Here is a 13,737-nt window from a genome sequence, read left to right on the forward strand (position 1 = left end):
GCGCAGTTTGACCAAAGGGCAAACATCTGGCCAGGAGTAAGCCAAAACCCTCTGAGTCTGGGTAGATCAAGTGAAAGAAAGAGGTCTCAGGGACACAAACACAGTATTCAGAAGTCAGGACACCAGTCTTAGGAGACCTTATAAACTTATCTATCCCCTGGAGATAGCTTAAGGAGAAGGTTATTAAATCTATTCCTATCCAAGTCCAACAGATCTTTCCTCTCATACACAAACATAAAAACATTGGATGAGCAGAAAGAACCTAGGAATGTGTGTTAGAGTGTTAGAAATCCATTTCTCCAAGAAGCAAACAAATCTGATCAGATCAATGAAATACCTTCCTAGAAAAACCAAACCCAGACTGATGGTCTTTAGTGAAATATCAGAATTCAGTTCCAAGCTACTAGTAGGGAGCTGGATCAGAAGTGGAACAATCAGGACTCAAAATGGCACCCATATGATAGCTGGTGACAAAACCACTAAGCCACAATGATGGCCCCATTAAGGCAAATCTTCATATCAACTAACAAAATAATAATTTTATTATCCAATTTCCCTTGGACAAACACAATTATGATTAATCCCATACTACATGAGTTAGCATTGCTAAAGCCATTTCACATTTGAATAAACAGGCTTCAGCTGCGCACTGCTAGCTCTTAGAGAGTTATAATTCAAATACCATTCTTCTAAGCCCAATTCAAATTTTTCTACCTTCTAACCAAGGATGTTGAATCTGAAGATAACAAAGGAATGTGCTAAATATGCTAAATCATGTACTATGGACATTTAGACAACAAATGCATCAGAGAGGGAGTTAGAGAAATTGTTTTTAGGCACAAGATTCCCTGGCTTGCTTTCTGAAAACCCAGGAACACCCACACCCTCTAAATCTCTCTCTGTCTCCCAAATAGTTTTTAAGAAACAAATCAGACAAAAAGTAGGGGGAAGGCAACATTTTGACATACAGTTAAAATACTGTTCTTAACCTAATCACAGTGAGAATCCCAAAGCATATTCTAATTAAATTTATATACAGATCAAAAATTGCACAGGTTTAAAAATTCACCTCAAATAATAATAATTATTGCCAGGAGAGTCCTGAAAGGGACAAAAAAATGAGGTGGGAGTTTTCTAACTGTAACAGATTTTAAAATACTGTCCATTTAAAAATTTTAATATTTTCTTTTCTTTCATTTAATTTTAATGGCAGAGAGTAACAGAGACAGAGAGACATATCATCCTCATCACAGGCCCATTCCCAAAGTGGCAGCAACAACTGGGAATGGGCCAGGAAATATAGGAGCCTAGACTTGATCCAAGCACCAAGGCAGTCCTATGTGGAATGTGGACATCCCATGTGATATCCTAACCAGTGTTCCAAACACTCACACCAACATACTGCATACTTCAGAGGTAAGTGAGTTAAAGTGCACTGACAATCTGGGCTGTAACCTTTCCTGGGGCAGGCTGAGCAGGCTGCACCACCTGAACATGTGCTCAGGCTGTCCATGGGCCACTTGCCCTGTGCTCTGCTTTCCTGGCCAGTGGCCTCGGGTACCAAGAGCCAGGTCCAAGATGAATGGGTTTCTCACTAGGAGAGCTGTGCAGGCTCTTCTGCTCTGCCCTGATGAGCCACAGTGCCACCAAAATAGCTTTTCTGAATCCAGAGCCTACCTACTTCTATGCGCACGCTCAGCCATTGACCGCCAGAGGGCGCGTGAGCACTTGTGTTCTGGAGTGTTGCTTGGTTACAGAGATTGTGAGCTCAGAGCTTGGAAACGCCCTGTTGGGAGGTTGACTGGAAACCAGTAGTTCATCTACAGGGTTATCCTTAGGCTTGAGAGGTGGTGAGAGTGGCCAGAAGTCTCGGCAATGAAGGTTTTACCTTCCCGTTTCAGAAGGGCGAGTTTCTCTTCAGCTTCTCCATCAGGTGTGAAAATGACAGAATGGATTAAATCACTGGTTACCACAAAGCTGCCGAGGCTGGTGAAGCAGACCAAGGGCAGTCGCTCCTGTTTGCTCAGTGAAAGTGGTGTAGCTGCAGGAGACAAGAACAGGTAACAGGGACTACAAGTTGGGTGTGAGGGGCAGGTGGTGAAGGCTGGGGCTGATTGGACAGAGTGCTTGCTTTCTGGGACTCGCAAGCTGCAGGGCCTGCTGTAACCTGGGATGCTGGGCTTCTTGACCTCTGCAGCTCCTAAGCACCTAATTGAGTATTGAGTTTTTTTCCTCAGGATCATTTTGGCTATCCTATGACTACGGTTCTATATGGATTTTAGCATTGTTTCCTCTAATTAGTAAAAATGTCCATATTTTGATAGGGATTGCATTGAACCTGTAAATTGTTTTAGAGACTATGGACTTTTAATGACATTAATTCTTCCAATTCATTTTGTGATTTTGATGATTTCTTTCATCAATATTTCACATTTTCCATTGTGTAACTCTTTCAATTATTTAGTTAAGTTTATTCCTGAGTATATAATTCTTGTAGCTATTATGAATATGATTTCTTTCTTGATTTTTCTTTCATTAAGATCATCACTGGTGTATAAATATACTTCTGCTTTCAGATGCTGATTTTGTGTCTTATGCCTTTATAAAAGTTTATACAAAACATTTCCTAATGCTTAAATGCTGTTAGAAAAACTGTAGTGGGTAGATCCAAATATATCAAATTCTTTCTGATACTATTCCTAGAAAGACTTATTTTATAATTCTTTTTCTTGTTTTCTCAAAGTTACTTATTTGAATTGAGAGAGATAGAGAGAGAGATCTCATTTCTCTCTGGTGGTTAACTCCCTAGATGCCTCCAACAGCTGGGTTTGAGTCACATTGAAGTCAAAACCTCAAACTCTATCCAGGTCTCCTGCATGGATGGCAGGAACTCAAGCACTTACATCATTATCTACTTCATTCCCGGTTACATTATCAAGAAGCTGGGTTGGAAACAGAATTTCTATGACTCAAAATGGCACTCTGACATGGGAAGTAGCTGTCTCTAGTGGTGGATGAACCTGCTGCACCATAATGCCTGCCCCAACTTATCCTTCTTTAACTGCTTCAAACATCTGTAATTCTTTCTTGCTATTACTTTTAATTATTGAATATTCATGGGCATGTATTTGATTCATGAATGTGTATGTATTTAACATGAACAGTACACATTTTTCATGAATGATTAACTACATTGTATAGTCATGATATCTGCATTAGGATTAGGAGAAGAGGGAGATAATCACCTGGGAATTCTGAGAATTGTCCATTGCTACTTACATCTTTCAACATAATTTTTACTGATGTTAAAACATGAAACATACTTCTTTCATTTTTTAAAAGATTATTTTAGATTGGTGAGATAGAGGCAGAGAGATGTCCCATCTAACAGTTCTTTCCCAAAATGACTTCATTGGCCAATGCTGTCCCAGAATACAGCCAGGAGCCAGGAGACCAGTCTTGGTCTGCCATATGTGCAGCAAGGAATCAGCCACTTCAGAATCACCTGCTCACTCCCAAAGAGCACAATAACAAGAATTTGCTATCAGGAGCCCCTTGCAGGAATCAAATCCAGGTTTTCTGATTTGGGAAGAAGCCATTCTAACTGGTTTCTTAACTATTGGCCAGATGCCCACAAATATGATTCTTAGACTTGACTTATTCATCTCCATATATGTCCATAGGACTTTTTTAAAATTTATAATTATCAATCTATGATTAGTAATCTAATTATGTGCTAACTGTATTACTTCTGCATAGTAAAATTCTACTAATATGCATGATTCATTTATTTGTCAGTGTAGTATAGCATAAAATATTTCCTAAGGCTTAGAGTGAAATCATCATTTGGGGTTCTAAAACTAAGTGTATCTAAAACCCAAAGATTGGGGCTGGCACTGTGACCACCAAAGCCAACAGCCCATGTGGGCACTGTTTCATGTCTCAGCTACTTCACTTCCAATCCATGTCCCTGCACATGGCCCAGGAAAGCAACAGAAAATGGCCTAAGTGTTTGAGCTCCTGCTACCCAAGTTTGAAACTGGAAGAAGTTCCTGACTCCTGGCATCAGGCCAGGCTTGCCCTGGCTACTGTGACCATCTGAGAGTGAATCAGCTGGTGAAAGATCTTTCTCTCTAAGGCTCCCTCCATCACTGTATCTCTGACTTTCAAAGAAAATCTAATTAAAAATCCAAAGATTATTTAAATTCATCTATGGCCAAATATTATTTTATATTATAAATCAATGTATATACATATGTAAATGTCTTGGTGAGGATTAAAGAAAAATAGGTTGAATTATGAATTATATTTTTTTACAGCTTGGAACTGAGACATAATATGATTCTATTTGGGTTGTCAAGTATACATCTACAGGAAATAATTCAGGATGAAGAAAAGTATAGGAAATTATAAATATATGGGGTAATAGCAATAAAGGTTTGATTTTATAGTGTTTTAATCAGCAGAAGTGTTTTTTTTAAAAGTATGACTGTGGTATCAATGTTTTTATAAATACATGTATAAATTAATGATTTTCTTTATAGTTAGTTACACATTTGGAAAGAAATATGGAAGAGCAGATTTCTTAGACTTAAGGAGTTGCTACCTTTCCTCATCCTGAATTGCAGCTTTTGCTATTTGGCAACCCCAATAGAATCATTATATTGTGTCTCAGGTACTATTTTCCACTGAGATGCTACACAGGTACATTGACCAGCCAAATGTTATAACATAGGTGTCTGACCAAGAAAAAGGCCATCCCACTGCCTGGTGCTGTGTTACATGAAGACATATCCAGGTCCTGCAAAGGTGGTTACTGGCATGGGCTGCAAGGGGAGAGCTGGAAAAGGCACCACAGGCTAAGCAATTGTGTATTGCTTCAGGATCTTCCTTTGAAGTTGGGAACATTCACACCAGACAGCTTTTGAAAGGGCAGGGGGGAGGGGAGCCCTGAGACCATCTCACGATTTGAAGTTGGGAACATTCACACCAGACAGCTTTTGAAAGGGCAGGGGGGAGGGGAGCCCTGAGACCATCTCACGATGGCTGCCTACATTATTTTTCCTTCAAGTCCTTCTCCTAGAAGTCTGGATTTAAACTTGAGCATGACTATGAACTAAAGCAGTGCAGCTGAGTCTCATGTAGTTCTACCTCATTCCTGTAGTGGGACCCTGCCTGGAATGTGTGCAAGAGGAAAGGCAGATAACACTTGGTGCTGGGGACATTTGTTTAGTCCTGGGAGATCCAGAAGGAAAGCACATTTTCCCACCCAAGTGAGCTTTCGTTTGGATTGTAAGCCTGAGTCACATTCAAGTCAGAGGAGAAAAATCAGGTTTGAGGGTGCTGATCTTTTTATATTCTGTCACATCCTCCGGCATCAAAGTCAGAAAGTCTACTGAGGTTGATAGAGTTAAGGATCAATACATAGGAAATAGACTGTATTACCTAGAGGTGAATGAAAGTGTTGTGTGTATGTGTGTGTGTGTGTGTGTGTGAGAGAGAGAGAGGGAGAGAGAGAGAAATGAAAAAGGAGAAAGAAAACAAGGAGGGAAGAAAATAAGAATGAAGAGGAAAATATTTATAAAGTAAAGATGAAGAGAAAATAAAAAAACAAAGCTTAGAGGATATGAAAGAATGAGAAAATAGAAAAAATAAAAGGAAAAGAAGGGAAAGGAACACTGAAAGAAAGTAAAGAAAAACAAAAAAAAAGAAAAAAAAAAGAATACCAACAGGTGAAAAAGGAGAAAGAACATTTTAAAGCATTTTTCCTATCCATGCCAATAATGTTCCTCTTCAAATCTGACCTTTTCTTCTTAAACTTCCTTCCATTGGGTGCAACTGCTTCTTCCATGTTTATTCATCTAGTGAGAACACTAGACAAATTCTTTTCTGCACAATGACAAAGAGGCATAGCAGACATAAAAAGAAGAAACTTGGGATTATACCTAATTTCTGCCACTTATTGTATCCAGGTAAATCATTATGGGCTTTAAATTTCAGGTGCTTAATTTGAACAACCACTTGAATCGTATGTTAAATGCAGATAGAAGTAATAAATCCTGTTTCATTAGTCTGCAAGATTGCTTAAAATCTTAAAATTCAATGTGATCTTATTCCATCTATAGAAAAATGTGGAATATTAACTGGAAGAAATGAAAAAATATAGTAGAACACAAATAACAAGAAAACCAGTAAAGAAAGTTTTAAAAATCAGTAAAAGATAATAGAAAGTTATGTATGGATGAAAAAGCACTAGGAGAAAATAATTTAATACAGAAAGACAAGATAGTGTCTGTAAGGGCAAGCTAGAAAGTCAGTTAAGTAGATAAATCAATTAGGATTATCATCTAAATATATAAATGCATGATAAAATAATGAACATAGTCCATGTATAAATGTCCTTTACTTACAACCCAAATTAATTAATAACCCAAAATATAACCCAAATATATCAGCAACTTAACAACAAAATAAAACCAATCTAGCTGAGAAGTAGTTAAAAGACATCAATAGACAGTCCTCAAAATAAGAAATACCAATGGCCAACAAATGTATAAAAAAGGCTTAACATCACTAGCCATCAGGAAATTTCAAATCAAAACCACAATGATATATCACCTCACTCTTCTTAGAATGGCTAAAAGCAGAGACTAATAAATGCTGATGAGGATACAGACAAAAGGGAATACTTATCCACAGTTGGTGGGAATGAAAATTAGTGAAGCCACTGGGGAAAACAGTGTGGAAATACTAGAAATAAACTTGCCAAATGATCCAGCAATCCAACTACTGGGTATACACCCAAAAGACTGGAACAAAATGTATAAAAGAGATACCTGAATCACCATGTTAACTGCAGAACTGTTCACAGTAACCAAAATTTGGAACCAACCAAGTTGTTCATCATCAGATGAGTGGATAAAGAAAATGTGGTATGTATACACAATGGAATATTAGTCAGCTATAAACAAATGCAATTATACCATTTGCAACAAAATGGATGTAACTAGAAGACATGATGTTGAGGGAAATAAGCAGGAGCCAGAAAGAAAAATATGCAGGTTCTCCCTTATATGTGGGAGTGAAAATTTTAAAAACAAATTAAAAAGAAGGAGGTGTCTGTGTGTATCAGTATCACTGCAAATATAATTTTGTAAAACTGTTTTATACATTTATCAAGCCAGTGGTTAAGAATGTTGTGCTACTGTAGTTTGAATGATCTATGATTACTTAAACATTTAGTGTATTGAGTGAAATGGCCATTTTTTTCCATTCAATTATTGTTCATAACCATTATTTATGTTCCCATTAATCTAGGGACATTTAGCTTTTTACTTGTTAAACTTCTTACTCAGTGATGTATTAACCCTTTTTACTGTAAGGTAAATTTAAAATATGTTGTCTCAAAAACTAAAAAAAAAAGATAGAAGGAAGGAGGGTGACAAAGAGGGAAGAAGGCTATATTATTGTGTTCTTAGATTTGCATGTATAAGTCATATTGAATCTGTTAAATATTACATAAATTTAAAACTGCATTTCAAAAGAAAAAATTGTAGAGAGAAAGAGATATCTTTTTTCTCCTGGTTCACTCCCCAACAGTCTGTAACATCAAGGACTGGCCCTGGTTGAAGCCAGGCATTGGGACCTCCATTTAGGTCTCACACATGGGTGGCAGGGTTTCAAGTACTTTAGTTATCACTTGGTGCTTCCCAATGTGCATTTAGAGAAACCTTGACTAGAAGCAGAAGTGAAACTAAATTGCAGGCATTCCATATATTGGATGCAGACACCACAATCAGTGGTTTAAATTGCTATGCCAAAACACCTGCCCCCAGAATTTCTATTTTCCAATATCATTTCTCATGGTCAGTACGGTGGCATAGCAGATTAAGCCTCTCCGTACAGCACCATCATCCTTAATAGGTGCCTTTTTGAGTCCTAGATCCTCTGCTTTGGAGACAGCTCCCTTCTAATGGCATAGGAGAACAGTGGAGGATGGTCCAACTGCTTAGGCATCTGCAACCACATGGGAGACCCAGAAGCAGCTCCTGGATTCTGGCTTTGACTTAGCCCAGCCCTGGCCATTGTGGCCATTTAGGAAGTGAAAGAGCAGATGGAAGTCTCTCTCTCTCTCTCTCTCTCTCTCTCTCTCTCTCTCTCTCTCCCTTACAAACAAATCAAAAATTTATCAATATCATTCTTTTTTTCCCTGAACACCTTTTATTTTTTTAATTTTTTTCTTTATTTAGTGAATATAAATTTCCAAAGTACAGCTTATGGATTACAAAGGCTTCCCCACCCACAACTCCCCCCCCAACCCGCAACCATCCCCCTTCCCACTCACTCTCCCCTTCCATTCCCATCAAGATTCATTTTCAATTCTCTTAATATATAGAAAATATATATATACATAGATTTCAACAGTTTGTCCTCCCATAGCAACACAAAGTGAAAAAATACTGTTGGAGTACTAGTTATAGCATTAAATAACAGTGTACATCACATTAATGATCGAGATACTGCAAGATTTTTTTTAAGAAAATGATTGATTATTTTTCTATGTAATTTCCAATTTAAAACCAAGTTTTTTTTTTCATTTTCAATTATCTTTATATACAGAAGATCGCTTCAGTATATACTAAATAAATATTTCATCAGTTTGCACCCACACATAACCACAAAGTGTAAAAATACTGTTTCAGTACTAGCTATATCATTACTTCACCTTTGACAACCTATTAAGGACAGATCCCACATGGGACGTAAGTACACAGTGACTCCTGATGTTGATTTAATAATTTGACACTCTTGTTTATGGTGTCAGTAATCTCCCTAGGCTCTAGTCATGAGTTGCCGAGGCTATGAAAGCCTTTAGGGTTCTCCATCTTTGATCCTATTCCGACAAGGCCATAGTCAAAGTGGAAGTTCTCTCCTCCCTTCAGAGAAAGGTACCTCCTACTTTGATGGCCCCATTCTTTCCACTGGGATCACACTCACTGAGATCCTTCATTTAGGTCTTCTTCTTCTTCATCATCTTTTTTTTTTCCCCTGGCGTGTCTTGGCTTTCCATGCCTAAAATACTCTCATAGGCTCTTCAGCCAGATCCAATTGCCTTAAGGGCTGATTCTGAGGCCAGAGTGCTATTTAGGGCATCTGTCATTCTATGAGTCTGCTGTGTCTCCCCCTTCCCATGTTGGATCCTTCTCTCCCTTTTTTTATCAGTTAGTATTAGCAGACACTTGTCTTGTTTTTGTGATCCCTTTGACTCTTAGGCCTATCAGTGTGATCAGTTGTGAACTGAAATTGATCACCTGGGCTGGTGAGATGGCATTGGTACATGCCACCTTGATGGGATTGTATCAGGATCCCCTGGAACTTTTCTAACTTCAACATTTGGGGCAAATCCAATTGAGCATGCCCCCTATTATACATCTCCTCCCTCTCCTTTTCTCATACATTTATTTAACTGGGATCACTTTTCAGTTAAGATTTAGACACCTCAGAATAATTGTGTGATAATTACAGAGTTTACAAAAAAATACTAAAATGGATAAAGTGTTACATTGTACATCAACAGTCAGCACCATAGCTGATCAAGTCACTATTTCTCATAGTGTCCATTGCACTTTCACAGGGTACACTTTGGTGCTCAGTTTGTTGTCGCTGAGCAGGGAAAACAAATGATATTTGTCTCTTTGGGACTTGCTTAATTCAATTAGCATGATGCTTTCAAGATTGCTCCATCGTGTTGCAAATCACAGGGTTTCATTGTTTTTGACTGCTGTATAGTATTCCATAGAGTACATGTCCCATAGTTTCTTTATTCAGTCTACTGCTGATGGGCATTTGGGTTGGTTCCAGGTCTTAGCTATTGTGAATTGAGCTGCAATAAACATTAATGTGCAGATGGCTTTTTTGTTTGCCAATTTAATTTCTTTTGGGTAAATTCCAAGGAGTGGGATGGCTGGGTTGAATGGTAGGGTTATATTCAGGTTTCTGAGGAATCTCCAGACTGACTTCCATAGTGGCTTAACCAGTTTACATTCCCACCAACAGTGGGTTAGTGTCCCCTTTTCCCCACATCCTATCCAGCACCTATTCTTGGTTGATTTCTGAATGTGGGCCATTCTAACCAGGGTGAGGTGAAACCTCATTGTGGTTTTGATTTGCATTTCCCTGATTGCTAGTGATCTTGAACATTTTTTCATGTGTCTGTTGGCCATTTGGATTTCCTCTTTGGAAAGATGTCTGTTGAGGTCTTTGGCCCATCTCTTAAGTGGATTGTTTGTTTTGATGTTGTGGAGTTTCTTGATTTCTTTGTAGATTCTGGTTATCAACCCTTTATCTGTTGCATAGTTTGCAAATATTTTTTCCCATTCTGTTGGTTTCCTAATCACTTTCCTGACTATTTCTTTTGCAGTACAGAAACTTCTCAGTTTGATGCAATCCCAAAAGTTAATTTTGGCTTTGACTGCCTGTGCTCCTGGGGTCTTTTCCAAGAAGTCTTTGCCTGTACCTATATCTTGCAGGGTTTCTCCAATGCTCTCTAATAATTTGATGGTGTCTGGTCATAGATTTCAGTTTTTGATCCAAGTTGAGTGAATTTTTGTGTAAGGTAAAAGGTAGGGATCTTGCTTCATGATTCTGCACGTGGAAATCCAATTTTCCCAGCACCATTTATTGAATAGACTGTCCTTACTCCAGGGGTTCATTTTGGATCCTTGATCAAATATGAGTTGGCTGTAGATGTTTGGGTTCATTTCTGGTATTTCTATTCTGTTCCATTGGTCTATCCAACTGTTTCTGTACCAGTACCATGCTGTTTTGATAACTACTGCCTTGTAGTATGTCCTGAAATCTGGTATTGTGATGCCTCCGGCTTTGTTTTTGTTGTATAAGATTGCTTTAGCTATTCGAGGTCTCCTGTGTCTCCATATGAATTTCAGCATCATTTTTTCCAGACGGAGAAGAATGTCTTTGGTATCTTGAATGGTATTGCATTGAATGTATAAATTGCTTTTGGGAGAATGGACATTTTGATGATGTTGATTCTTCCAATCCATGAGCATGGAAGATTTCTCCATTTTTTTGGTATCCTCTTCTATTTCTTTCTCTAAGCTTTTGTAGTTTTAATTGTAGAGATCTTTAATGTCCTTGGTTAAGTTTATTCCAAGGTATTTGATTGTTTTTGTAACTATTGAGAATGGGATTGAACTTAGAAGTTCTTTCTCAGCTATGGCATTGTCTGTGTATACAAAGGCTGTTGATTTTTGTGCATTGGTTTTATATCCTGCTACTTTGCCAAACTCTTTGATGTGTTCCAACAGTCTCTTAGTAGAGTTCTTTGGGTCCCCTAAATAAAGAATCATATCTTCTGCAAAGAGGGATAGTTTGAGTTCTTCCTTCCCAATTTGTATCCCTTTAATTACTTTTTCTTGCCTAATAGCTCTGGCTAAGACTTCCAGAACTATATTGAAGAGCAGCGGTGAGAGTGGGCATCCCTGTCTGGTACCAGATTTCAGTGGAAATGCTTCCAACTTTTCCCCATTCAATAGGATGTTGGCTGTGGGTTTTTCATATATTGGTTTGCTTAGAGTTTTCATCATAAAAGGGTATTGTATTTTATCAAATGCTTTCTCTGCGTCTATTGAGAATCATATGGTTTTTCTTCTGCAGTCTGTTAATGTAGTGTATTACATTGATTGTTTTGCGAACGTTGAACCATCCCTGCATACCAGGGATAAATCCCACTTGGTCTGGGTGGATGATTTTTCTAATGTGATGTTGCATTCTATTGGCCAGAATTTTATTGAGGATTTTTGCATCTATGTTCATCAGGGATATTGGTCCGTAATTCTCTTTCAATGCTGCATCTTCTTCTGGCTTAGGAATTAAGGTGATGCTGGCTTCATAGAAAGAGTTTGGGAGGATTCCCTCTTTTTCAATTGCCCTGATTAGTTTGAGGAGAATTTGGGTTAGTTCTTCTCTAAACATCTGGTAGAACTCAGCAGTGAATCCATCTGGTCCTGGGCTTTTCTTTGTTGGGAGGGCCTTTATTACTGTTTCAATTTCTGTGTCAGTTATGGGTCTCTTTAGTTTTCTATGTCTTCCTGGCTCAATTTAGGTAGGTTGTATGTGTCCAAGAATCTATCCATTTCTGATAGATTTCCCTGTTTGCTGGCATACAAGTCCTTGTAGTAATTTCTGATGATTCTTTTTATTTCTGTGGTGTCTGTTGTTACGTTTCCATTTTCATCTCTAATTGTATTGATTTGGGTCTTTTCTCTTCTTTTTTTAGTTAGTTGGGCCAATGGGGTGTCAATTTTGTTTATTTTTTCAAAAAACCAGCTCCTTCTTTGGCTGATTTTTTGTAATGTTTTTTTGGATTCAATCCTGTTGATTTCTTCTTTGATTTTAATTATTTCTCTTCTTCTACTGGGTTTTCGTTTGGTTTGCTGCAGATTTTCTAGATCCTTGAGATGACTTGAAAGCTCACCTATTTGGTGCCTTTCCAATTTCTTGATGTAGGCACCTATTGATACAAATTTTCCTCTTAAGACTGCTTTTGCTATATCCCACAGGTTTTGGTATGTTGTGCTTTTATCCTCATTTACTTCCAGAAAATTTTTGATTTCTCTTTTAATTTCTTCTATGACCCATTGTTCATTCAGGAGCATGTTGTTTAGTCTCCATGTGTTTGTATGTGCTGTAGGGATTCCCGAGTTGCTAATTTCCAACTTCATTCCTTTAGAGTCTGAGAAGCTGCATGGTATGATTCTAATTCTTTTGAATTTGCCGAGACTTGCTTTATGGCCTAGCATGTGGTCAACCCTAGAGAAGGTTCCATGTACTGCTGAGAAGAATGTAAAGTCTTTCTGTGTAGGATAAAAAGTTCTGTAGATATCTATTAGTTCCATTTGAGCTATAGTGTCATTTAAATCTACTGTCTCCTTGTTGGTCTTCTGTCCTGATGATCTGTCTATCTTTGATAGTGGAGTATTGAAGTCCCCCAGTACTATTGTATTGGGGTCTAAGTCTCCCTTTAAGTCCCTTAACAAGTTTTTTAAATAAACTGGTACCCTATAATTAGGTGCATATACATTGATAATCATTATATCTTCCTTTGAATGGATCCCTTAATCATTATATAGTGCCCCTCTTTGTCTCTCCTAATAGTTTTTGTGGTAAAATTTATGTTATCTGATATTAAGATAGCTACTCCTGCTCTTTTTTCATTTCTGTTGGCATGGTATATCTTTTTTCAGCCTTTCACTTTCAGTCTGTGTGCATCTTTGTTAGAAAGATATGTTTCCTATAAGCAGCAGATAGAGGGGTTTTGTTCTTTAACCCAATCAGCCAATCGGTGTCTTTTAACTGGATTATTCAGGCCTTTAACGTTTAATGTGACTATCGATAAGTAGTAACTATGCCCTATCATTTTTGGGTTTCCTGAGATCTTTTGCTGTGAGGTTTCCTTCCTTTACCTTCTTTCATATTGGTGACCGCGTTTCTGTGTTTCTACGTATATCACATCTTTAAGCATCTTTTGCAGGGCTGGACGAGTGGCAACAAATTCTTTCAATTTCTGTTTGCTGTGAAAGGTCTTTATTTCACCTTCATTCACAAAATGAGAGCTTTGCAGGATATAATATTCTGGGCTGGCAGTTTTTCTCTCTTAGTACCTAGGCTATATCTCGCCATTCCCTCCTCGTTTGTAAGGTTTCTGATGAGAAGTCA

Source organism: Lepus europaeus, chromosome Y (assembly GCF_033115175.1).
Source record: "Lepus europaeus isolate LE1 chromosome Y, mLepTim1.pri, whole genome shotgun sequence".
Taxonomy (NCBI): Eukaryota; Metazoa; Chordata; class Mammalia; order Lagomorpha; family Leporidae; genus Lepus; species Lepus europaeus.